General features: G+C 43.0%; 1 non-coding gene across 1 annotated transcript; it reads right to left on the bottom strand.

Moving 5' to 3' along the window:
* Positions 1-12395: 12395 nt before the first annotated feature.
* TRNAV-AAC (transfer RNA valine (anticodon AAC)) lies at positions 12396-12467 on the bottom strand. Its single transcript has one exon. It is a non-coding gene; the product is annotated as a tRNA-Val (tRNA).
* Between the last annotated feature and the right edge of the window lie 12116 nt (positions 12468-24583).

The raw sequence follows: 24583 nt of genomic DNA, 5'->3' as shown, positions 1-24583 counted from the left end.
CAGCTGCCTCCCCGGGCAGGCTGTGACCCTCTTGGTGACAAGGAGTGTGGCTCTGCCTGTCTGTCTCCTTGGTGCCGAGAACAGTCTAATAAGAGAAAAAGCACAGCTTTTCAGTTTTTCTTTGTTTTCTAATGAACGAGTTTAAATGTTTGTAACCACTAACTCAGGATTATGAACATGAGTATTTTTAAACAGCATTAATTGCTTTTAATAAAGGGAAAAGACTTACAATAAGGATAATGGATATACCCTTTAAAAATAAATAGCTTAGATTTTAGGTCTTTAGGCTGTGACTCAACCCCTTTAATCTCTCAAAGGAGCTGCCTTCATAGACTGTGTAGCACTAGATTGCTACTGTTGTTTCAACTTAACATCTATTAGTGATCACAAAATGGTCTATAAAGTTAAAAATTAGATAGCATTCATTTATAGAAATTTCTTCAAAATCTAAGCATCAGTGGAAAATAGAGAAAACAATGTGAACATAAAACAGATCCTTCCATCTTTCCCCATAAATCACCTTTTATTTATTCTCAAGTCCATTCAGGGCCATGAAGCTAAATATTTTCAGCTTAAATTTAATATAAAACTATATTCAGTATCTTGTAGTAACCTATGATGAAAAAGAATATGAAAACAGATATATGTACGTACATGTGACTGAAACATTATGCTGTACACCAGAAACTGACACACTGTAAACTGACTATACTTCAGTTTTTTAAAAAGTACAGAATAATAATACTAAACAAGAGCAGTATTTTTAAAAATCTCATAAAAATCACTGGCGTTTGCATTCTATTTTATGGAAAGGTAATTTTCTTCTTCATTCTCTAGCCCAGGTGAGATGAGATTGAGTCTCAACAAAGCATTTTGTTCGGTGTTCCTTGTTTATTAATAGGGGACCAAGAAGGACTTTTAAATGAAATGTAATTCAACTGAATTAGTTTGAAAATAAATAGAACACATGTGGTTAACTTTGCTTTTGAAATTAACCTATCGGGTGCAGATCTCTGTAATTAAAGAATCCTAATTCACAATTCTCTGAATCACTGCATTTGGCAGGCAAATGCCAGTAATTTTCATTTCACAACACAGTGCCTCAGACAGTAATAAGTCAGAAAGAAACACATGCAGGTTTAATCAGGTAACAAAGCATGTCAAATACTTACCCTGGAACAAGGGAGTCTGGCACATGAAGTGTGAGCCTCCGAGAAGTCCCTTAGGGGATGTTATGTTCTCTGATCTGTACCTTTTCACAGCTTCTGCTGACACCTTTAAGAGGAAAAAAGAAGTCTCATCCAGAACAGGCGTCGGTATTCAAAACAAATCACTCTTAATGGGACTTCTGGGAGCCAAAGATACAAACACAGGCGCGCACACACACACACACACACACACACACATACACACAGGTGCGTGTACACAGATGCATACGTGCACATATGCACATGCATGCACGAGTATATACTGATGCAAATATATAGAAACAGATCTATTAAATAAAGGGGACTTAAAGAATGGTCTTTGTTTATTGTCAAGTAATTTTGGTCCAAATGCCATAACAAGAAAAATGCTGTATTTAACACTTGGGAAAATGTGTACCAGTTTGACTTTGGTCCATAGGTAGCTGTTTCTGGGCCCAGAAATCAGCCAGCAAGGTACTGCTCTTAGATGGAGAACCAAGGGGCGGGAAGGCGTTTCAAGGCTCTCACGTGGTAGTTCCAGGGGTCTTGAGTAAGGGACTTAGTGTCTAAAATCCACGACCTGTGGCGCAGCCAAGGAACTACTGAGGAGAAAGGTTTGCAAAATACATCTTGCATAGCCCACGTTTCAAAGCCAAGTCCACCCACCAGTAGACAGGGTTGCCCACAATAGTGCCTCCCTTTGCCTGGACAGCCAGGTTGGCCAGGCTGGTACCCACTTTTGGCTTTGCCTCTCCTCATGGGGTGAAGACCCTAAGGCCAAGGGGAAGTGGCCACCTGAAGCCCTCTCACCAAGGTCCAGGTATGTGGTCCAGAGAACATGCCCCTCTGCCCCGAACAGCCCCAAGCTCATTTCCAAGGTCCTTGCTGGCTTTTTCTGAGGTCCATCCTCCTGAGGGCAGATCTAGTTGTTGGGGTACACATTCTAGGCCCAAGGGGGTGACCAGGGCTGACTGTGGGAGTGATTATGGCTCAGACCCGTGGGCTGGGGTACCCAAAGGTAGTGTTCCATGCTTTTGAGAGTTGTTTCCTAAGCAGCAAACAACTGGGAGTGAATCCCAGCTCGAGGTGACTGGATCTATTTATCCCATTTTCCTAGCACTGCATTGTTAGGAAAGGGCCTGGCCACATTCTGCAGAGAAAACGTATCTCGGTTAATTTGAGGGCTCAGGAGCTCACAAAGATGATTTACTTAGTTTCTTTCCGTTTCCTTTCTAGTCATCTTGACCAAGGACTTCTCCTTAGTGGCTTTCCATGGCTATTTGACATCCAGTGACAAACTTATGTTCAACTATAATCATGGAATGAAATGAAATCTAAAAATGCCAGTAAAGAAACATGGGGAAGATCTTCTCCTCTTGGTCACTGTGTATATAATCAAGCCAGGCAAAATATACAATAAAATTTTAGCTTAATTAAAAAGTTTGAATCCATTACTTGCATACGTTCTTAGTTAGGATGACTTACACATTTTGTTTCGGACACCTCAGGGGTGCTTTTCAGATACTAATATTGCCATATTCTTCATTGAATGACCACATCCAATTCTGCACCTGTACCCTCTAGCATTGCTTTTTGACCTTCCTGAAATCCATTTTCTAAAACATGAAGACATTTTCAGATCTGAAAAAAAGAAAGTACGCAAGCAATGGGTTAAAGCTTTTTAATTAGTATTTTTGAAAAGAGGGACAGCCTATCTACATATTTGTCTGTTGCAATGACGGGCAATACATTTCAGTTTAGGAACAAACAAATCACAATTGTATAAGTAATAATTTATCTTAAACAATTTAATGTTAAAGGTATTCCTCCAATGAAGTAAAATATTTTAGGCATGATTTAGAATCTGAATTTACCAAACAAAAATATTATGCCTTGCAATTGGGATCTCTTTCTCTATTTAAAATTTTAAACACAAGTAAAAGTGCTTAACAGTCACAATGAACGACAGAATTGAAGTGACTGAAGTTCTGTTTCAGTTCAGACCATCACTGTCTGTGATGGACTCAGTTGTGTTTCCCACCTGCAAATTCATCGAACCCTAATCCTCAGTGTGACTTTTTTTGGAGATAGGGCCTTTAAGGAGGTAATTAAGGTCACATGAGGTCATAACGATGAGGCCCTGATCTAACAGGACTGCTGTCCGTATAAGGAAAAGAAGAGACACCGGGAATCTCACTTTCTCTCCCTTTGTGCACAAAGGGAAGGTCACGTGTGGACACAGGGGGAGGCGGCTGTCTACAAGTCGAGGAGAGGGGCCTCACTAGAAAACAAGCCTGCTGACACTTTGTTCTCGTACTTCCAGCCTCCAGAACTGTGGGAAAATTAATTTCTGTATTTTGAGCCTCTTAGTCTGTGCCATTTTGTTACGGCACCCTGGGGCTGACTAATACACTATCGTTGTTTTATCGCTGTTGATTTTGAATCTACTGTTTAATCACAGGAGCATGTAGTGCCATAGGAAGTGAACACACACGCTGTCACTGAAGCAAGCCCGATCAATTCCAAGCCCCCAGACACGAACTCTTGAAAGAAACAGGTGCAGTTCCGTCAATGTGGTTGGGGGGCTGCCTGGGAAGTGGAGCTCTTTGTGTTCACGTCCATGAAAAACACCATGTTTGTCAAAGAACACCTAATCAAGGCGTACTGATTTGAAGGTTACAGAGATACCTCTACATGCAAAATCAACAATAACTTCAGCAATTGTTCTAAACTTGAGTATAGATGGACCAAGCTCTTTTTCAGGAAGGTGTGTTTTATCACTGACATGGTTTAGAATTGCCAGCACATGAGGATAATAAACAGCAGACATTAAGTTGATTTTATCATTGTTTTAAAATTCTTTGCAAGCCGCATACCCCCTTATTACCTGCACTCAGTGGGGACCACTTCTACTGCCCTGCCTTTGATATTCCACTGCCTCTCCTTTATCCCGGCTCTTCTGAGAAGCAGCCCCTTTGCCTCACTGGACAGTAGCCGCAGAAATCATAGTGGGTTCCATCATCACATGATAATTCGGGTATCGTGATGGCTGAAGGAGGCTCACTGACCATGTGCCACTGTCATATCAGGGCTGAAGTATGATCAGAACCTCCTGACACACTTAAGAAGTAGCTCCTTCAGGTCACAGGGGCCCTGGTTCACATGGGAGGAGAAAACAAGAGTGGAAGGGTCTGTCTTCTTAGACTTCTTCTTTGCCAGAAAATGATAAAGGAGTCTTTTTGGAGCCTGTCTTCAGGTGAATCCCTAAGTCGTGCTATTACAGCAGGCGGTGCTGGTAGGTAGACGACCTGAGCTCTGCTATTGGCTCTGATGCTGGTGTTCCATGTGGTTTAGTGCCTCGCTGAGTTTTGGCATCTCCAAGGTTACTTACAGCTAGAATGGAACGTTTATACTGTGATTAGTCACCGATGAGTTATGGAGTGCGAAGGAGCTTGGGTTGGTTTTAGGAGCCATGAGGGGAAGTCTGGTTGCTAAAATGAAGGGAGGATAAGAATTTCTAGCTCTTCTTTCTAAAGGAGCTTCAAGTAGCTCTGTTGCTGTAAGGCCTGCCATTCATCTCTGCTTCAACAATTACATTTACTGGGTGCTCCCCTGGTCTATCGTGTTCTACTTGGGTGCCGGCTCTCTCCTTGGTATAACACAGAATGCTACTTCTGCATCATTTGGAGCAGAAAATGTAAGGATTGTGACAAGGGGAAGCAGAAAAGCCATCTAAAAACACCATTAAAATGATGTTTAAAAAGATCTGTCAATTTCAGCATCGATTTCAAAATACGTATTTCAAATCAATGATGGGATTAGAAAAATTATCAACTTGACTTCTAAGGGGAAACAATGCCTGTCACAGAGTGAGAGCTTAATAATGACCATTGAACAAAAGGTTCTCAGCTCTGTGGAAGAAAGCAATGGCTCGCTTTATTTTTAATCCAGTTCTTTAGAAGTAAAGAATACATGACTATGTCCACACTTCACTGTCATACTGGCAAACTCTATGGCTGAAAATAAACAAAAGGAAGAGGATGGTGGTGGTGTCCTTGAGTTGCAAGGACAAAATTAGCATCAAGAAGAAAAATCCAGGAGTCCAGATCTGTGGCCTAAACTAGACTGCTGAGATGTCTAACGGGACAAGCAATCCCTCGGGAAAGAGCAGGCCCCAAACCAGAGCACAGCCTGCTCTCTGGATGGCTAGGCATGGTCACACCTGGCCAAGGGAAGGACACCTTCAGTCGGGGCCAGCGGAAATGTTTGGGCAGCTAAAGGACGTACGGACCATTTGGGTTTATTCCCACCTCACCTTGGGCTATCCTTGCAAAATAAATAAATAAATAAATAAATAAATAAATAAATAAATACGGCTTCCTAGAAACATGAGGCCTAGAGATGGATGGTGTGACCCTGCATTCTCACCACTGATCTAACCAGATCAACACGAAATGTCTGGGTCAGGAAAAAGTCACACGTAGAGCCAAAACATCTGGATCTCCAAGAGGTGACTGCGTGCTCCTGAGTACACTTCCCCTGTTTGGGAAAAAATCCACTGGGGGGGAGGGGGAGGGGCCCACAGGAGTTGAAAATATAATCCCTGCTCCAAAGAGTTTCTACTCTAAGGAAAAGAGCCACTCATCTTTAGACCTGGAAGGAAACTTGGAGGTAATGTGGTCAAATACCCATTAAAAAAAAAAAAGAAATGGTAATTATGTGATAGGATGGAGGTGTCTGCTAACACCATGGCGATAATCATATCGCAGTGTAACACTTTCAGCTTACCCAGTGTTGTGTGTTAATTGACTCTCCATAAAGCTAAGCAGAAAAAGTAAAAAGTAAAGATAAGGAAATTGAGACTCAGAGAAGCCAATAATTTGCTCAAGGACACACAGCTGGCGTTAGGAGCAGTATTTTAGCTTTTCATCTAGTCATCTTTTTAAGACAGTGCACTGGCCCTTCTTCTATGAAGGAGAGAGAGAGAAAGGGAAAGAGAGAGATTCTCTGATGATGTGATGAACCAGGGACCAGAAAGGAAAGCTTTCCACCTACAGGTCTGGGACTACTTATGAGTAAATCCATAACCAGCCTCTCATGGAGCCAATCTTGATGGTTGAAGACGGTTTCATTTTCAACCTCAGGCTGACAGAAATGGTCATGATTCACCCAAATTCCTTGTGAACAGAAGCAACTTGGCTTCTCACACCTTCAGTGACGGTTGGATGGTGGTGGTGGACAGTGTCTGGTCTCAGTCCCACATTCTTCTGGCCCATTTGCTGCCCTTGAAAGCATATTTGGGGTTGGCCATCAGTGTTGTGAATGGCATCCATGTTTCACCCGCTGACATGGGGCAGCCACGGCCGGTGAGTGGAGCCAGATTCCACCTGGGTGTGGACCGGTGTCAAAACCCAGCTTGGCTGTGGAATGGTTTGAGATGGGTCATCTTTCAATGCACTAATAAAATTAAAAACTCTACTCATGGCTGAGTTCTGGGCTCCTGTTTAGAATTCTGCTCGGTTGTGTGTTAGGGTTAAGCAAATAGATCTAACCTGAATAGACAAAGATGCGTAGAAACAAGCAGGAAGCCAGTGTGCTTCTGTCGTGGTGGTGGTTGTTTTGCTTTCTAAAGGGATTTGTAAGACATCTGCTAGTCTTATAAAAAGTCCGGTGGAGAATCCCTATATGTCAACGACATTGCTAGCTTTTCTGTGACAAGCAACTCGGATTATATGATTTCAAGCTTAGGAATCATTTGATTTCAAGTAATAGAGATGCACTCCCTCTAGCATATACTAAAAAGTGAAATTTGTTGGAAGGAGGTGAGATTGTTGCTTGGAGACCAAGGTCAGGGAGACGAGCCAGGGTGCATGGAGTCCTGGAATGTGGGACTGGAGCCGAGTCCAGACCCAGCGTCTTCTCTGGGACCAGTAGGGGCTCATCTCTGCTCCTCTGCTTTTCGGCAATAGTTCTGTCCCTTTGCAGATGGCTTTTCCTGCTTCTCTGGACCGGCTTTTCATCACTCCTCATCTCAGGGCTCCCAACCAACTGAGCCAGGTTCTAGGTCCCCCTTCCAGATTTCTGAGACACAGAGAGACACTAAGAGGTTCAGCTTACTGGACACTGGCGCACCTCGTCCACCCTTGGTTCCAGGAACTCTGGCCAGGGGCTCAGAGGCACGTCAGATGAGCTAGCTGCTGGGGCCCAGCGCTCTGGGTAGGAGAGGCGGTTCTCCAAGGAGTGTGTTTTGGGCTGGGCTGCCACCCTGAAAGCAGCCCCCAACCGTTGTCATCCTTGGAAGGAGCTCAGATTGGACTCACCCACGTGGTAGAACTTACTCTCTCAACATCTTCTTAAATTTAGTGGGGTGAGCAAAACTGTCTCACAGACAGGAAAATGAAGGCAGAGGGAGCTGTCAGTTGCCTAAGTCAATTTGAAACCTGAGCTGCTGGCTCCTGACTCAGGCTTGGCGATGCTGAATATTTATCTCTCGCACTGTGAGGGCTGGCTGGGGATGTGCTGTGTCTTTCAGAGAGGAGTGGTGAAGTTTGTCCAGATAATCTCTACTGAAATCGGGCAGAGAATCCCGTAGATCCCTGGTTGAGGCCACATCAATCAATCAATAGGTACATAGATAGATACATAGATACATACATATATAAAAAAAATCATCTCTTCCCCAAAGTGCAGTCTGGCTCACCAGGTCCCTTGAGAAAGTGTTCGCCCCAGATCCCATGATGGTGGCTCAGCTCAGTCTGGTCGAGCCTGGTATTTTGTCATCAATCAAAAAGACCTATTAAAATTCATGTTGAAACAGTCTTCCATCATTCTGAAAGTATGCACTTTGCTCATCTGAAAAATAGAACCAGCTTGCCAGTTTCTGAGCTGAAATTTGTGTGTACTGCCTAGAACAACATTGACTCAGGATTTCTCTTGACATCAAGCTTCGGTGACGTTTCCGCCTCAGCTTTCCTCTTCTGTAGCCTTCTTACAGGCTTCCGCGTGCAGGTGCACACGCACAGCACCCCCCCCCACACACATACACACACGTGTGTACATGCACACATGCAGATGTTCACATTCCTTTTCTCTCCTGTGGGTCACAAGCTACAAAGAATTCATGAATGTAGAATATTGTTAACCTCTTCAAATCGAAGGTTCACAAGTCAAGGTCCAGTTGATGCCGCCCTTCCCGGGCCAGGCATCTCCATCCTCCTCCACAGAACCTCAGGACCACTGGCAGGTTTCTACATCACAGTTTGTGGCAGAAAATGTCTGGCAGCACATTCAAGTTAGATTTCAGCCAGGAAAGGTACAATGCACTTTTCAAAGAAAAGAAACATTCAGTTCTAACGGAATGAGTGCCACCATTCCCTAGTTAAGAGACTGTTTATGAAAGACCCTTGGGTGGGCGGCAGGGAATTCTGAGGCCGGAACCCAGGTCCTGCTCTTCATTATTTTCTGATTCAAAACACCTGTGGAGTGATTCATCTTTATGAGAATTATTGCCTCCCTAGCACATGTAACAAAAATAAAGGCACAGGAAAAAAACCTCAGAACCTCCAGGTGCGGAGACATTACCTTCGTCAGGACCTTCTTGAACAGAAGATCTATTCACAGCTGTTATTTCTCCTTTCGCTCCAGCCCCTCACTGAACCCCACGCTCAACCCCATTTGCACTCTACCCTGTGCCACTGAGAGGGCAGACGCATTTCTTCCTGGTGTGCCTACCTGGCAGACAAATATTAAGTGGAACAGCAACAGCTATAATTAAGATTTCTGAACCCTTTCCCCAGGGCAGTCACGGCGCTGGGGCCACGACTGAGATGATCATTTCTATCCTCACTCAGCCCCGGGGCACAGGCTTAATTCCCAGGCGAGACATGAGATCTGCCTGACTCCAAGCCCCACGCTTCAACCATTAAACTGAATTTTCATACACAGCAATATTTTTAACAGTCTTTTAAAGTAATTCTTGAGTGCTCTATTCCAAGGATGTTAATGGGAACTTTGTAAGGAGGGTTCCCAGTCTTCAGTTCCAGCTTTGAACTCCATCCCAGCCCCAGACCCAAAGAGCACCTGACACCCCCTGCCTCCACAGCCCCGGGATGAAATGTCTGGAATAACCGTGAGAGAGAACGCCAGCCTCAGATGTTCAAATAACCATCAGGCCTGGGATTGGCACTACTTCCCCCTCCTGGTGGACTAATTTTTTGTTTTTATTTTTCCATCCCCAGCAAAGACAGGTGTGCCTTCCTAAAGAGAGAAAGTGAATCCCAGACAATGTGAGTTAAAAAGAGAATGACTTTTGAGTGAATATGAATATTCTTTAGATTCACAGGAGAAAAACAGGAGATCAGTCCCTTAGAATCACAGAGTCTTTAGGTGGAAAATGATTTTAAACCTCATTTTGCCCAATTGCTTTTATTTTGTAGGCAGGGGAAACTCAGAGAGAAGTAAAATATCTTAACTTGCCAACTCTGCTCTACTCCGTGAGGCTGGATAATCAAAACACATTAGGAAACACAGCACAGCTTGATAATCAGCTTTTCAAGAAAAACTGTAGCTCTTCATAAAATTATAGTAAAGTGCAAAATTTTGTTATTTAATACTCAAAATATTAGTAACACCCCTGTATAATGCCAAAGCCTGATAATTATGCAATGAAATTTATCAAATGATAATCAAAAGAGACTGTGCAATAAAAAGTCCGTCTACAGCGGCATGCTTTATTTGACTTTGGTTCCACAGATATTTGTTGAATACCTTCTCTGTGTCAGGCACTGTTAGAGCTCTGACTTCAGAAATGAAGGCATAGTTGTCTCCTGTGAAGAATCTATAACCTAGTTACCAGCTTTAAAACGTAACAGTGGTGGAGGGAGCCATTTTAAAAATTATAGTCATTTTGCTAGTTTCTAGAAGTTCTAAACCACCTCATTTACATGGAAGGTCTCACACAGACACACAAACACACACAAGTACACACACAGAGCCTTTCCAAGGCATATCAATGACTACCAAAACTGGAAGGGGGCTGACATTTCACCCTTCTTGCAAGCTAGGAAGTTAGCCCCTGGCAGCCTCATGGATGCTAGCAGAAGACGTGAGACACCTAAATCAGAGACAGAGGACTTCATTACTCACACAGTAGCAGTAGTAAGGGTATCAGTATTTCCTCGTGCTATTCCCCCAAGACTCAGAGCCCCCATAGAGACACAAAGAAGGACAGGACAGCACCTGCACACACAGGGGTCTGCATTATAGGGGTGGAGCCCTGAGCATAAGGAACCCAGATGTTTTATAATAGGCAGTAAGCATGCCTTCCTTTTGCTCCAAAGGAGATACTGTCTTTTGTTAGCATGCACAAGGTCTTGGATTCAATCCCCAATACCTCTGTTAAAACAAACAAACAAACAAACAAACCTAATTACCCCCTCCCCAAAATAAAGAAAAGAAAGAATTTGCTTTAAAAAAAAAAACGAACAAAAAATTAGAACCCATGTATAAGCATCTCATCACATAAAAGTTGATGCTAACTGATCACTGGTGTGCTGTACGGACTTTTTAAAAGTATCTTAAAGGAAAGGAAGATCATCAAAGTTCAAGAAGCCAGAAAAATTACTTTGCTTAAGAACCCAGCCTCAGCCACCATTGTGCTACTGGTTGTGGCTTTCTTCTCTGGAGTCAGTTTTAAAAAACAAAATGGTTGACAGTTTTCCTAAGATGATCTAATTGTGGACGCACTGGCTGACTGTCCTTGACCGTTTATAACGTAAACGTTAGAGGAGGACGCCATCCTTGTGGTTTCAAGAGACGCTTCCTGCCTAGACTCCTTCCCATCGTCCTCGGTCTGGATTATTGACATTCCTGTAACTGACCTACACGTGTGGTGGCCTCCAAAAACACTCAAAGCCATCCTTTTGCTCAGCTGACAGATCTACTGGCCACAACTTACACGGAGCAATTGCTCCCTAGGGCATGGGACGTGGGCAACAGTTCCTCCATAGCAAAAATTACTACCAATAAATATCTTCGGTAGCAGAGGCTGATGTTGGCCCTCTCGTTAAGCACACAGCTGTGCTTCGTAAGGAGCGACATTGTCTCATGGCCCATACAGAGGCCGATCGGCTTATTTTGTCAGTATTGGGACTGCGCTAGGTTATTATATAGCTACGATGCTCAGACCACCAAGATTTTGCCCCATTTTTCAGAGACATAATGAAGAGCTTCTTTAAATTATTGCTGGTTTGAAATCTTTTTAATTACAGAGGTTCAGAAAAGCACCTTTGAAAAACGTTGACTGACAATTTAAAAATCTGTAAGATGGAGCGACTGATGTGGGGGCAGGGGCTTGGCTTCCGTAGTTCAGAAAAAATATGTTAAACGTCTACTACATGTTGGAACTTTGATATAAACCCTTTCGATTCCTCATATTAATCCTTTAAGGCAGGGACTTTATTATGCATTTTATAGGCCAGGAAACTGAGACTTGGACAAGTTAAATGTCGTGCTCAAGGCCAAATAGCTAGCAAGCCTCTGACCACTTTTCTTTGCCACAACTGCTTCTTTCCATGGATGAAGGGCAGTACCCACAAAGCTGCCCCATATCTCATCTTCTCCAGAGCCCTGGAATCTTGAGTTCAGCTCAAAGTGTCTGTGTGTGAATATATACATACATATATGGTGCCTTATAATTTTCAGCAATTATTGTATATGTATATAATTTTAAACATCTTTTGAAGTACTTCACATATATTGTTTAATTTAATCTTCATAACAAAACTGTTAGGCAAGTATTATTATCCCATTTTAGATTAAAAATGAAGACTTGGGTGATATCTTGAAGCAGTTTCTAGAATGATCATGCTCTTATCTTGCTGGCATTGTCAATTTTCTTTTCCTATTAGATCCTTTCCATCAGCAAATAAGTATGCTGTGGTGCCCGTCACTACCCCGCCGGCCACTGCCCCAAATCTCTCCTCCCTTCTCAGCACAAGCTTTTGACTGTACTAGCTGGTCTAACATCTCAGCTTCTCTTGAACCCATTTCCAACAGGCTTTTGGCCCCTTCCCCCACCAAATCCTCAACAAGGTCACCAGTGACCCTCACGTTGCCTGACCCAGTGGTCAGCTCTTGGTGTTCATACTACCTGGCCTCCTAGTGGCACTTAACTTCATGTATCTCTCTTTTTAAAAATTTTTTTAAAAATGGAGGCACTGGAGATTGAACCCAGGACCTCATGCATGTTAAGCATGTTCTCTACCACTGAGATATACCCCCCAATTTGTAAATTTTTTTGGGGGGGTAAGTAATTAGGCTTTTAATTTTTCACTTACTTATTTATTTTTAATTTTTTTTAAATGGAGGTACTGGGGATTGAACCCAGGACCTTGTGCATGCCAAGCATTCACTCTTCCACTGAGCTATATCCTCCCCTCACCACTAGAAAGATGCTCATGCACACCTTGTAGAATAAGTACATTTGAAGAATATTTATGAGAAAGTCTCAAGCACATGTAGTGGGACTGTTTAGTCTATAGTGTGAGCACACAAAACGTATTTCTCAGCATATAGTTCGTCCCTTGAAGAAATGCAATTCCACCAAGTGGCAGCGCCAGCAACTTAAAAAAGAGACAATTGAAACTGGTAGGAACAGAAGGTAATCACCAAACTGGGATCTGGACACCACCTGATGGAGACCAATTAAATTTTGTAGAGGTGGCAAGTGACAGAAGGAAATAAAGTTAACTGGAAAATAACCCATGATGCTTGCTTTCAATTTTTCTCCTGTTCCATTTCTCTCCTTTTTATTTTTCCCTCGTCCCATTAAAATGTCCCCTATCATTTCTCAGATGAGTAATTAAACCCTGACCTCAGGAATAAGTCTCAAAGGCAGTTATCAATAAAAATAGAGCAGGGGGTAACTTGTTTTTAGTTTTGATGGTGGATTCACCATGTGATTTTAAGTTGTCTATAAAGTGTTTTAAGTTCCTTGGAAGAAAAGCGTTACCCCAAGCAGAGGATTATCATGGTAGCAGATTCTACTATTATTTGCCTAAAAATAATCTCAGTTTCACTTTTGATATTTAGAAGCTTCTATTTTTCTTTCTCTATTTTCTTTTTTTTTCCCCCCTCTTCCCACTCATTAAACATTCCAGTAAAACAAGAAACAAGTTGAGGGGGGGAAATAAATTCAAGATTGAAAATAGCAAAACATATCTGTGTGAATTTACATGGTTGTAGACATTAAGGAAACTTTTATTAAATGTTTAGCACATTGAAGTAGCGAGGGAATATGCAAATTTCTGGAAGAATATCTTTTTAGGTTTGTTTATTTATTTAATGGAGGTACTGGGGATTGAACTCTGGACCTCATGCATGCTAGGCATGCGCTCTACCCCTGAGCTTTACCCACCCGCTAAGAATATCTTTTTAAAAAGGTGTTTTTTATCACAGTCGAAGACACTATGTCCATTTAAATGTAATATATATTACATCTAACCAGATTCCAGAAGCACAACTACAAGATGAAGCAGTTTCTTGAGACCGAATCACAGACGTCATTAGAACGTAGTGAGCTTTATCCCACGTGTCCCTAAGTTCATTGCTCGTCACTGTGTCATTCGAAGATGAAAGCAACTTCGTGGTGGAGGGACACACGGAAGTACCTTAATGTTGCATTACAGAGATTGTTCACTCTTCTGGTGAAATATCTGAACTCTCCAATACCTGTATATTTATTTTTTCAGAAATTACTTAACGTATGAAATAGTATATAAATTAAAACATACACAAAAACAGAATCAAAATGTTCTAAGAATAGAACATTTAGAAGGAGGAGGTTAAGATAAAATAGGCATGAACTTGGGGGCTCTGTGCTCTGTTTACAGACTTCCGCTCTGTGTGTTTTACACTCTCCAAGGAAGAGGTTTTGGTTTTGTATTTTGTTTTGTTTTCTAATATAGAGAAGGTCTGTAGGGAGAGCTCTTAAGTCCAACCATAGCTGGGGCCACAGGCTTTCTTCTGCCCGAACCCACAGATTTCTGCTGACAGCTGGGATTCTGATCTCTCATCATCAGTTTTAAAATTTAGAATAGGTTTAGACATTAATTCCAAGACATCTAATTCAACTCTTTACTAAACTCATATTTAGGTCATTTGGAATAATGTGTACATGCTTGATTAAAAAATTCCTGATTTTTATAGCTAACAGTTCTCTCTACACACAGTAAAATCATGGCTGGAAGGATTTGTACTGTGGAAAGGTCTTCAAGATCCATTATCAAAGCAGCATCATTAACCTTATAAAAGTATCGGTAATGAACTTATAAAACAAGCCCTCATTCCCACTGTGCACTGCTGAAGAGCTACTTTCCTTTTGTTTAAAGCTTGTACCAAATACGGGTGCATTATAACTGGATGCATTAAAATGTCCCATGATTATGCTAATAATATTTAGAACCAAGTAAACTCATTAACATATTTAATTCCTGTGGACCATTTTAAAGGAAACCACAAGGTCAAATATGATTTTGGGGTAGCAGAGCATCTGAAAAACAATGCTGTAAAAGGAGTTACTTGATTCACACAAATGATCCTGGCTTCACAAACCCCACAGCAAAAATAGTCCTCAAGTTACTTATTTGCAGGGGAAAGTATCTGTAGTTGTGTGAGATTCTGATTTAGTACTTGATTGGCAAAGATTGTCGAGTTGATGGGACATTTCTATTCTTATTTGAATCACTATTGTTGCAGCAACACATCGCTTGGTAAAAATTACATAAGAAATTAGAAATTCGTTTTGGTCAATCACATTTAGTGGAGATGGTACCATTCTCTCCTGCTTAAAACTATGAACTAATGTTTTGGTGTTAGTTTTACCAACTTTCCAGATCAATATTATTACAAAAGCTATTCAATCTGTAGTTATTGTTGACTTTTGGAGGTATAGATTCGGATTCACATTTAACTCAGTTTTTCAAAATGTTGCATGACAACAGAGTTTTAGTATCTCTTTGAAACTCTCCCATTAGAAAAAGAATCATTTCTTGCCACTCCTCCCAGCTCCCCACCTTGGGCGCCATGAGGAGACTGCTTTCCAAAGTGTAAGAGTCCAAGATGTGTTCTCTTAGCCTTTCCAGATAAACTGCTAAATAACTGAGCCCAAATGAGGTGTCTTAGCTTTGGGATTGCCATTGCCTAGCCAGTGTTCAGTGCATCACAGAATGAAGGCAGAGAAAGGAGAAACTGAGGAGCTGGGGAGAGTTTGAGCATTGAGTCTATCTCCACATTTTTCATTCTGTGTTATATTTATTCATTTACATAAATCCCCATCAGAAGGAACATTTTTGCACCCTGGGGCCATATCTCTTTCATCTTTTTATTTCCACATACAAGCACAGCGCCTGATCCAGTTCATGGCTCAAATTTGTATCAAGGTAATTTAAAAGAAGAAATTATTTCCCCTTTTGCATTTCTAAGACTTTCTATCAAGTCAGCCCAAAATGCCATCTGCAGGGCTGTTGATATAGGAATGCAAAGAGAAAGAAACATTCAATGTTTATTTATTTTTTTGATTACCAGAATATGACTTAGAATCAAATCTTGGGAGCTAGGCTTTATCAAAAGTGAAAAGGATTTTCTAGGAAGTTTCCCTGTGCTTTGGGTGGGAATCCTGAAGTTAGCTAACGATGCTAGCTGCACAATTACCACTGGGTTCAGTATGATGGCCACAGAGGGTCCCCAGGGATTGGTTGCAGCCACATTTCAAGAGGATTGTAAGTAGCAAAGGTGAAATGGGCTGAGACAAAGGGTTGGATCATGTATGGGGTGTCATGTAGGAAAAGAAATATCTGTATCTATAAATCTCTACAGATATGGACAACTATGCAGATATCAATATCTAACAAAGTCTGTCCCGTTTCTTTATCTTCATTGGTTACTGAGTTGAATATGGTAAAACATTCCATGAGCACTCAAAGTAATGAAGGCCGTAGCAAAGAACATCTCTCTTTCTCTTTTCATTGATGACATAAGATACAACATGGATAAGAATATGGATTTAGATGTAGCCATAGATACAGAAACAGATATAGACATTATACTGGGGGCAAGTGGGGCAGAGTCAGGAAGAACAAGAAATAGTCAATTCATAGTCTACCTAACATTGTAAAAATGTGTTTAATAACAAAGCAGAATCTCTGCCTTCCCCATGTCTTTATTTTTTGTAGGTCAGAAATATGTGGGTAAGAGTAGGCTTGCTTTTCTTTCTAATATGGATGTGCTCATTCATTTATTTTTTTAAAAAACATTTATGCTTATTATGCGCCAAGAGTTATGTTTGGAAGCCACTAAGGGATTTTGAGCAAAGGAGTGACACGTTATTTTTGACTTTGGAACGTGAGACATGACTTTGTTTTTCTCCCAGTGCTGCTTTTAAATGTGTTTTGCCAGATCTTTCGTCCTCAGTCTTTGACAACATCTCTAGAAGATCCTGTAGGCTTCCAGACACGTTTAGCTAGAAGAACAGTCTTGCTTTGACAATGGACTCATTTACAGATATCAAAAAGTGCAGCAGTGTCTAAATACAAACACCAACCTCACGTTCAATCCCTAACTGCTTCTGTTCCCTCAGCTCGATCCTGAGCCGCGTCTTGGAAACTGCAGTTGGCATTTGCTCTATCATTCCTGTTTCTGGCTCCTCCAAGACGGGGCCTGAGGATGGAAGGATTAAAGGAAAAGGGGAGAAGGTTATTTGTGAATTCATTTTCATTCTGGGGAGACTCTGAAAGATCTCTGTACTGTGTCCTTCTCTGACATGGGTGATGTCTTCTGGACGTCTCCTCTTGTGATACCTCCCCAGCCTCTGTCTCCAAAAGTAAACCCCCTGGTCCTTTACTACCTTGAAGATGGCAGTAGCCCGGTTTCCCTCCTGGCACGCCTTTCCCATGAAGGTGTGTGTGTCCTTGCTGGGCGCTCAGGCTGATCCACTGGTTCTTGTCCCCCGTGTGAGTTGTCTCCGGGCGACTCCAGGAGACAGGCAGGCTCCTGCCCCTATCCTCACATGGGTCACAAACTCCAGAGGAGGCAAGTTCAGCTCTCCCGAGAACTCTCCTGTGCTCAGCTCTGGGTCACTGGCTCCAGCTTAATGTCATCCAGTGAGCATCAAGGCTGGACAGTGAGTCTCCAGTAAACTTCTTAGCAGGCACCTCCACTCTCCATGAAAAATTCTCTTATGTCCTGTGATCCTTGGCTCCAGGGACAGTGTGCCTATGAGAAAGAGAGGAGAAAAGCCAACACATTCTCTCCCTTCACCCCAGGACTCAGTGACCCCCTCGTCCCTAATAACTTAATGAGCTCCAGTCTTCCGCGGAGCTACGTTGGAAGCAGTGGTGGGAGTGATTGATCTATGGCTAATTTGGCCACTTGTCAGTGATCCCTGGAAGGGAGAGCCTGGTTCTTCAGAGCGGCCTGTGGTTTCTCAGTAATGGGACTCCAGACTAAGTTCCAAGACCAGAGCGAAACCCCGTTACACAGTATGTTTCATCTTGTGTTAATTAGTACCACGATAACGCTGTGAAGAACTGATTCGAAGGAGATGAGACGGGAGATGGGGCTTTCGGGTCGCAATCCAGGTGGGACATGAATGGAGTCTGAACTAAAGTCATGGTGATGGGAATGGAGAGGAGGGGGTGGGTTTGTGAGAGACTCACTCAGGGTGAGCGTGGTGTGGGTGACCACGCTGCTCACAAAGATGTGACATAGAGAATGAAGGGCGGGCTTTGAGGGCAAGACTGGGTGAAAGCAGTGAGTTGTCTTGACCATGCTGAGTTGGATGTTTCTGGAAGGACTGGGGTAGAGAAGCCCAGCGGGCAGTTAGAGGTATAGCGTGAGGCTCAAGAGAAGGGTCTGACTTGAGGCTCTGGTCGGAGGAATCTGCAGGGAGTTACTGGCACCACAGGAGCACTGGGGGTTGCCTAGGGGTAGCGTGTGAATGAGGAGGAGACGGGCCCAGCAGAGCCCCAAGGAGACTGGGGAGACTGAGGAGGAAGCAGAAAGGTGGAAGGAAAAGTTCTCTGAAGGATGCTGACAAGAGGATGCGCCCCTCCTTTCTTAAACCCTTTAGTATAAATGTCACCAGTCACCCTACATTATGACACGTATCCTGCTTTCCCTTGCCCTGTTTTTCTCTCATCTGCCCTCCTTCCCTGCTGAGCTGTCACAGGTCTTCAAAACCAGAGACTTAATCACTTTGTGGGGCTTCAACTGCTTCTCCAAACCACAGGCTCCTCAACAAAGGCTTCCCAGATGATAGCTGACTAATTGGAGGAACGCTGTTTGCATTTCTCAGGGGGGCTGCCAGCTTCTGCCGCTGGCGGGCAGGGTGCCACGATGCTGCGGTGGTTCTCTGCCTTCCTCCCCCTGCCGGGCTGCAGACGCCCCTTCATGGTGGGAGCTCGCACGTTCTCGCCCTCAGCATCCTAAACGCTCAGAGGTTCCAAAAGGCTGTGCCTTCAGTGTCGCTCAGGTCTGACAAGGAAGTGGAACTGAGCGGACCTCACCAATTCTTCGCACGGCTGCAAAACCACTCGACGTTACTGGCAGAAGAGGAAGGTGTTACCAGATGTTATAAGTGATATTTTGTCCTGGGGCTCCTGGGGCTCCTTTTTAGAAAGGATTACTACAAGGCCCTTCTACGTCTTCAAGTAGAAAGAGACTTCGGTTCTCACCGATGGATTTCTGTTTGGTGAGATGGAGAAGCAAAGAGGAGAAGCCTAAGAATGACAAAGAGAAACACATACATACTTCTCGAGACACCCCCGAAGGAAAGAATCCAGTATGTAAAGGCTGGTTCACTTATAAAAGCATCAGTTGAGCAAACTGCCTCCTTCGATAGTTGGATACTTGGCTGGCTTAAAACAAAGCAAGTGCCTCCCTTTCTACTGCCTGCTGGCCTCCCCCAGCTCCCAGAGCGTATGTCAGAGCTCACATCTGCTTTTGTTTTCCAGTTCTTTTGAAGTAGCGCGCCAATTTGCAACACCCGCTTTCCTGCCAGGCGAGCCATGCTATCCTGTGGGCAAGCTTTGGGCTCCACACCCCGTGGAACTTGGCCAAAGCCACGCAGAAGGCTGGCGGGGAAGCCAGCAAGAGGACACGCAGCTTCAGACCCTCAGGCCCCCCGCGAGCTGCAAGTGTCCCCTGGCTCTGGTGGGGACCCATTTTGCTCTTTCAGATGAAACATGTAGACTGTCCCTTAAAAATACCAAACATGTGTCTATTGCACATAATGCAAATTGCAAATATTTGCCTATGTGAGCATATACATTGATTTGGGGGCATTGTCTGCAAATTCTTAACAGCTCCCTCAAGGCAGGGGGCCTGTGTTACTTTCAGATAATATCCATGTAATTCAGGTATTGGGGAAAAAAATCACAATTTTTGATGATAAAGACTTATGATGCGGGGGGGATGTGGATGTATAGCTCAATGGGCTTTAAATACCCGAGGTCCTGGGTTCCATCCTCAGTACCTCCATTAAAAAATAATAATACATTTTTAAAAAAATTTTAAAGCCTTGTGATGATAAAGATTATGGAGTGATTAGAATTTTTTTAGAGCAGAAAAGTGTTTTCTGTATGTAAGCTGAGAGCTTCGAAAAAGTCAATTTCCAATACAGGTGACGTGACCACAACTACATTTTCATAGTATAAGTGAAGTAGGGAACATTTGCACACTGCTGTGTGTCCCTGTAAAAGTGCCTTTGACTGAATGGTGGTATTGAGACAGTAGCAAATATTTATTAAGCCCTTGCTGTGTGTCACACACTCGGGATCCCTTAACTCTTAAAGCAGCGGTGAGGTAGAACTATTGTTACCCCTATTTTAAGGATGAGGAAACTGAGACTGTTACTTTTAACAACTTGGACACAGCATCCAACTCATAATCTAAATTAACTACATTGGTAGAATTTGTATTTAGAGGAGTTTTTTTTCCCTCCAAAGAATTTTTCCCTCCGCTAGAGGAAAATGTTCAGTCCAAATTTCCGCCCCTACCTCTCTACCTGGGAGACTGCCAGGTGTAAAGCCAAGTGTTCAGAGTCATCTTCTGCAAATGAAGAAGCTGTAAGACTGTGAGCACCAGCCACAGAGCAGCAGGTGCTCAGAGCAACAAACCAGCTAGTCTGTACCGTGAACCCAAACTTAGGAACGTTTCTATCTGTGCAAGGGACGTAAGTCTGCTAAAAGACACGCACACACCTGCTGACCAGCACGCGTCTGCTCGTGACCACTCAGACTTTCTCCCAAAATCCCAGTTGCCTCATGGAGGAGCCTACTCTGGGTCTTTTCCTAGGACAAAGGGCCAGGGGGGCCTTAAGGGTAGTTTTAAGATTCCACCTCTTAGAAGGTACAAAACTGCCCAAATCTTCCACAAGGAGTCTGAACACATTTCAAGCTTACCTTTGACCAGTTTCAGCCTGCAGCATAAGCAAACTTCTCTTCTGTTTTTGGATCTTCACCCAAAAAAACACAAGTAACACTGGGTGCCTCCAAGAAGCAATATGGTTCATTCATCCAGGGGTAGGTGTCACTTGCTCCCTGGCCTTGGGCCACCAAACTGCAAGGATCTCCCCGAACAGACTGGACGGACAAGACAGCCCATAAGGAAGAGGGGAGGGGGGCTCCCTCTGGTCCAGCCCACCATCCCATATTTCTACCCAGATCTTGCTCTAGCAGCAGAAGGGGCCCAGTGGAACACCTACTCTGATGCCAAATTTCTGCCAAAGTTCCTGTAATGGAAACTGAACAATGCCTCTAGCCTGTTGTTTGCTTTACTGTAAATAGAACTAATAATATTACTTACCCCAGACATTTGTTGTAAGAAATAAATGGCACAAAATGCGTCTTATTACAAAATGCTACACAAATGTTAATTGAAATTATTATCTTCTATAATAAGAAACTAGGTTTATTCTAGTTCACTCTTTTAAGTACTGAACTGCTGTGTCTATGAAAGCATTATGCAATTCTATTTCTATCATGTTTCTTACGCTACCACTTACGTCTCCTCCATGTTCTGTTCCCTGAGTTTTGCAGGCATTCAAGACGGGAAACCTACTGACCTAACGCCGGTGCTGTTGGCAGGAGCTGCCTTTTTCCCCCCTAAGTACAAAGGTTTATGATACCTGTGGATCACCTCTAAAATGTCTCGATTTGATAATGATTTTGTTGTTTTTGAAACATTCCCCAAGACTGTACCATAGCCAGGACTCACATCTACACTTGCTTTGAAACTGTATAGCTGATCAAAATATTTGGGGGAACAACTGAGAACTAAGTTATCATTTCTCAACCAGCAGGGTGTCCGAGTAAGCGTCCTGGCCCCTGATCTGATACTTAAACCAAAGCTTTGCCCATGAGAACTCACTCTACACAATCGTCTGGCTGTTACTGAAACGCAATGAATATGATGACTCTGAAAATACAAACACTCTCCCCCGAGTTATCTCTTTAGACCACCACTTTATTTTTCCAACTAAAGCGTCTGAGATTTCTTCCTTTTTCTTTATGAAGCATGAGAATTCCAAAAGGTCAAATGCTGTGGCTTCCTTTGATCTATTTTCACATGCAGTGAAAACGCGAGGTTAGTTCCTCGGAGGGGTGTGTGAGACACGGTGTCTGTTCTTAGAGTTTTGCCTAATTACTGGGATCCAGCAGACACCCGTTAGAGGAAAGGAGGGAGGTAGGAAGGCAGGAAGGCAGGTGCTTCCCAGGTGAGCCTGGCTACAGCGGGACACTGAGTGGCAGCTCTCGTGAGGATAAGCTCTGCTGTGTTGCACTAGCGAATAAACTTCAAGATGTCAGAGCAGATGTCCATCCTTCCATTCTGTCACGGCCACAGTCTTTCGGCTGGCTTTCCTCCATACGATGACTTGGGGTCCAGCCTTCCCCGTCTTGTGATGCTACCGTCTCGCCACGGGGCTCCCAGGGTGGCTGTGGCAGGGGGAGAGAGGGTTGAATGAAGGTGCTACCCCAGCTTTCCGGTGCCTCATCATGGAAACAACACAAGTGGTTTATGGTCACAAAACATGGGGTCACGTGGTCTCGACTCATTGCTAGTTGGCTGGAAATGACAGGGAAGAACCTGGAGGGGTGTAGAGAGCGCCACTGCAGTCACCATCGCTGGCTAAATCCTTTGCTTCCAGTCCGGTTGGGCTCCCGTGGTTGGCATGTTGCTTTGCCTCCACTTCGCTGAGAAAAACCAAGCAGTTCTGACAGTCACTTCCTCCTTCCTCGTCCCTCTTTTTCCTTTACACTCAACACCAAGATGCCGAAGAAGAGGCTTTGCTCGTTTCCAAGGTTCGCTCTGTCACCATGCTCTTTGTTCTTTGACATTCCACTGCCTCCAAACCCAAACTTAATTCTATTATTATCTACTCTCACGCCAACATCTTCAAATACTCTCAGCGGGTGTATCTCTCAAACACAGGGGGAAAGAACTAGAAATATCTTGAGTTTTTAATAATGATTTAATTTCTTTCAGAGTCCCCATTCTGTCAGGTTCGAAGAAAACTGAACTTTCTTCAGCATCTCTTTTTATCACATTAGGCTGAAGTTGCCTCTAATATTTGGCCCATTGTGGTGGATCCATCTTTTTTAAGAGATGCCCCTGCCATGCATGTGTATCTGAAGGAGAGGGTGGTGGGCACCGCGGGGGGCAGCGGACAGCTCTTCCGCATGCCTCATCCTGCTGCACGTCTAAATCTGGTCCTCATTTGTGGTCTGAGTCCGATGCAGCATCTACTACAAAGCGGCTCTCAGTGCTCCCAGCTGACATTCCCCACCCCTACTCTGAACTCCTGTAGCTCGCCGCCTGGCTCTCTGTCAGAGCATTTATCCCTCTATACAGTGCACTGTGGTGATTATGTTTATGTCTTAGCTTTCTTATTCAACTAAGCTCTTCCTTGTGAACAAGATCCATCTCTAACCCATCTCTACATTCACCTCCTAAAATAGTGGCCTCAAAGTAGATGCTCCATAGATGTTTACAGAAGAATGCCTAAAATCTCGGTGTATTTAAAAAGCAAATGACTCTGATTTCTGGGAGTTGCTCTATATTATTCTAGGGAAAAAAATGAGAGGGTAGAGGGGATAGCTGAAACCAGCTTAGTGAGTCTCGACTACTGATAAAACTGGGTCATGGGCACAGGGGCTCATTATACTGTTCTACACACTTTGGTGTGTATGTTTGACATTTTTTATAAAAACGGTTAAAAAAAATCAAATGCCTCATTTCAAAAAACTTAGACAAAAATGGTTACTTTTAGAGATAGATTTCCCATTCCAAACAGCTGAGTAGAAGCATTCATTCCAATAGGTTAATTTTAGGAGAATGAAAGAATAGGGGCCAAGAATAAGTTTTGGCTCCCCACTCATAGCTCTTTAAAAACTGGGAAAGACATAGGTTTTCATTCATAGAAAGTTACAAATAACTCCTCAGGGTTATCTGTAAGTGAGCGAGGATTTGGGGATGCTGGGCTCCGTAGCACTGCTCTCATCACTAGACATGCTCTCCATTATGACTATTTCTAGATAAACATGATTTGCTGACATCATTTCTGTAAACCTGCATGGAATATTAATACTTCTATTCTATTTCCTAACTTGAGTCATAAGTGTAACCTTTCATTGTCCCACGTCCCTTTGCTTTTCAGCACCTTCTTCGTATATGAAATCATTTTTAAAAATAAACCTTTTATTTCAGGATAATTTTAGATCTGTGGAAAAGTTGTGAAGGCACTGCAGAAAGATCCCATAGACCCTGCACCCAGTTTCCCCTCTTCTTAACATCTTACCTTAGGATGGTATGTGTGGCAAACTAATGACTGGAAACGGATATATTATTTTTAACTAAAATTCATTTTGTTATTCAAATTTCCTTAGTTTTACCCATTGGGGTTTTTTTTTCTGTTTCAGGATGCCACCCAGGATATATTTCATTTAGTCATCAGGTATGAAAATAATTTTTAAAAGGACATTTTATGTTTCTCTAATCCATGATATCAGCTCAGTATTATCCCAGAATATTCATCTCACCTGGGAAATGTGTGATCTCCTTACTCTTTTTTAAAATATTTTATTGATTAAAATTTTGACTTTACTTGGAACATCCCGTTATAAATAGGTAACACCACTTTGAAATTTCAGGATAGGGGAAAAGATGGTAAATAGCCAGAAAGCCACTCTCACCTGGGAAGGCCATTTGAGTCGTCGGTGTTTCAAGCTTTGAGTTCAGGTTCTTTTCTAAGCTCCACACAGTAGAAACATCCCAGAATGAGATAAAGTCCCATTTGTTGATTTGCTTGCCTTTCCTGGTCAGGGCAAGTTATTTCAGAATCT

The sequence above is a fragment of the Vicugna pacos genome, chromosome 14 (assembly GCF_048564905.1).
Source record: "Vicugna pacos chromosome 14, VicPac4, whole genome shotgun sequence".
NCBI classification, from domain to species: Eukaryota; Metazoa; Chordata; class Mammalia; order Artiodactyla; family Camelidae; genus Vicugna; species Vicugna pacos.
Note: the sequence above shows the minus strand (reverse complement) of the source record. Positions and strands in the feature narration are given on the sequence as shown.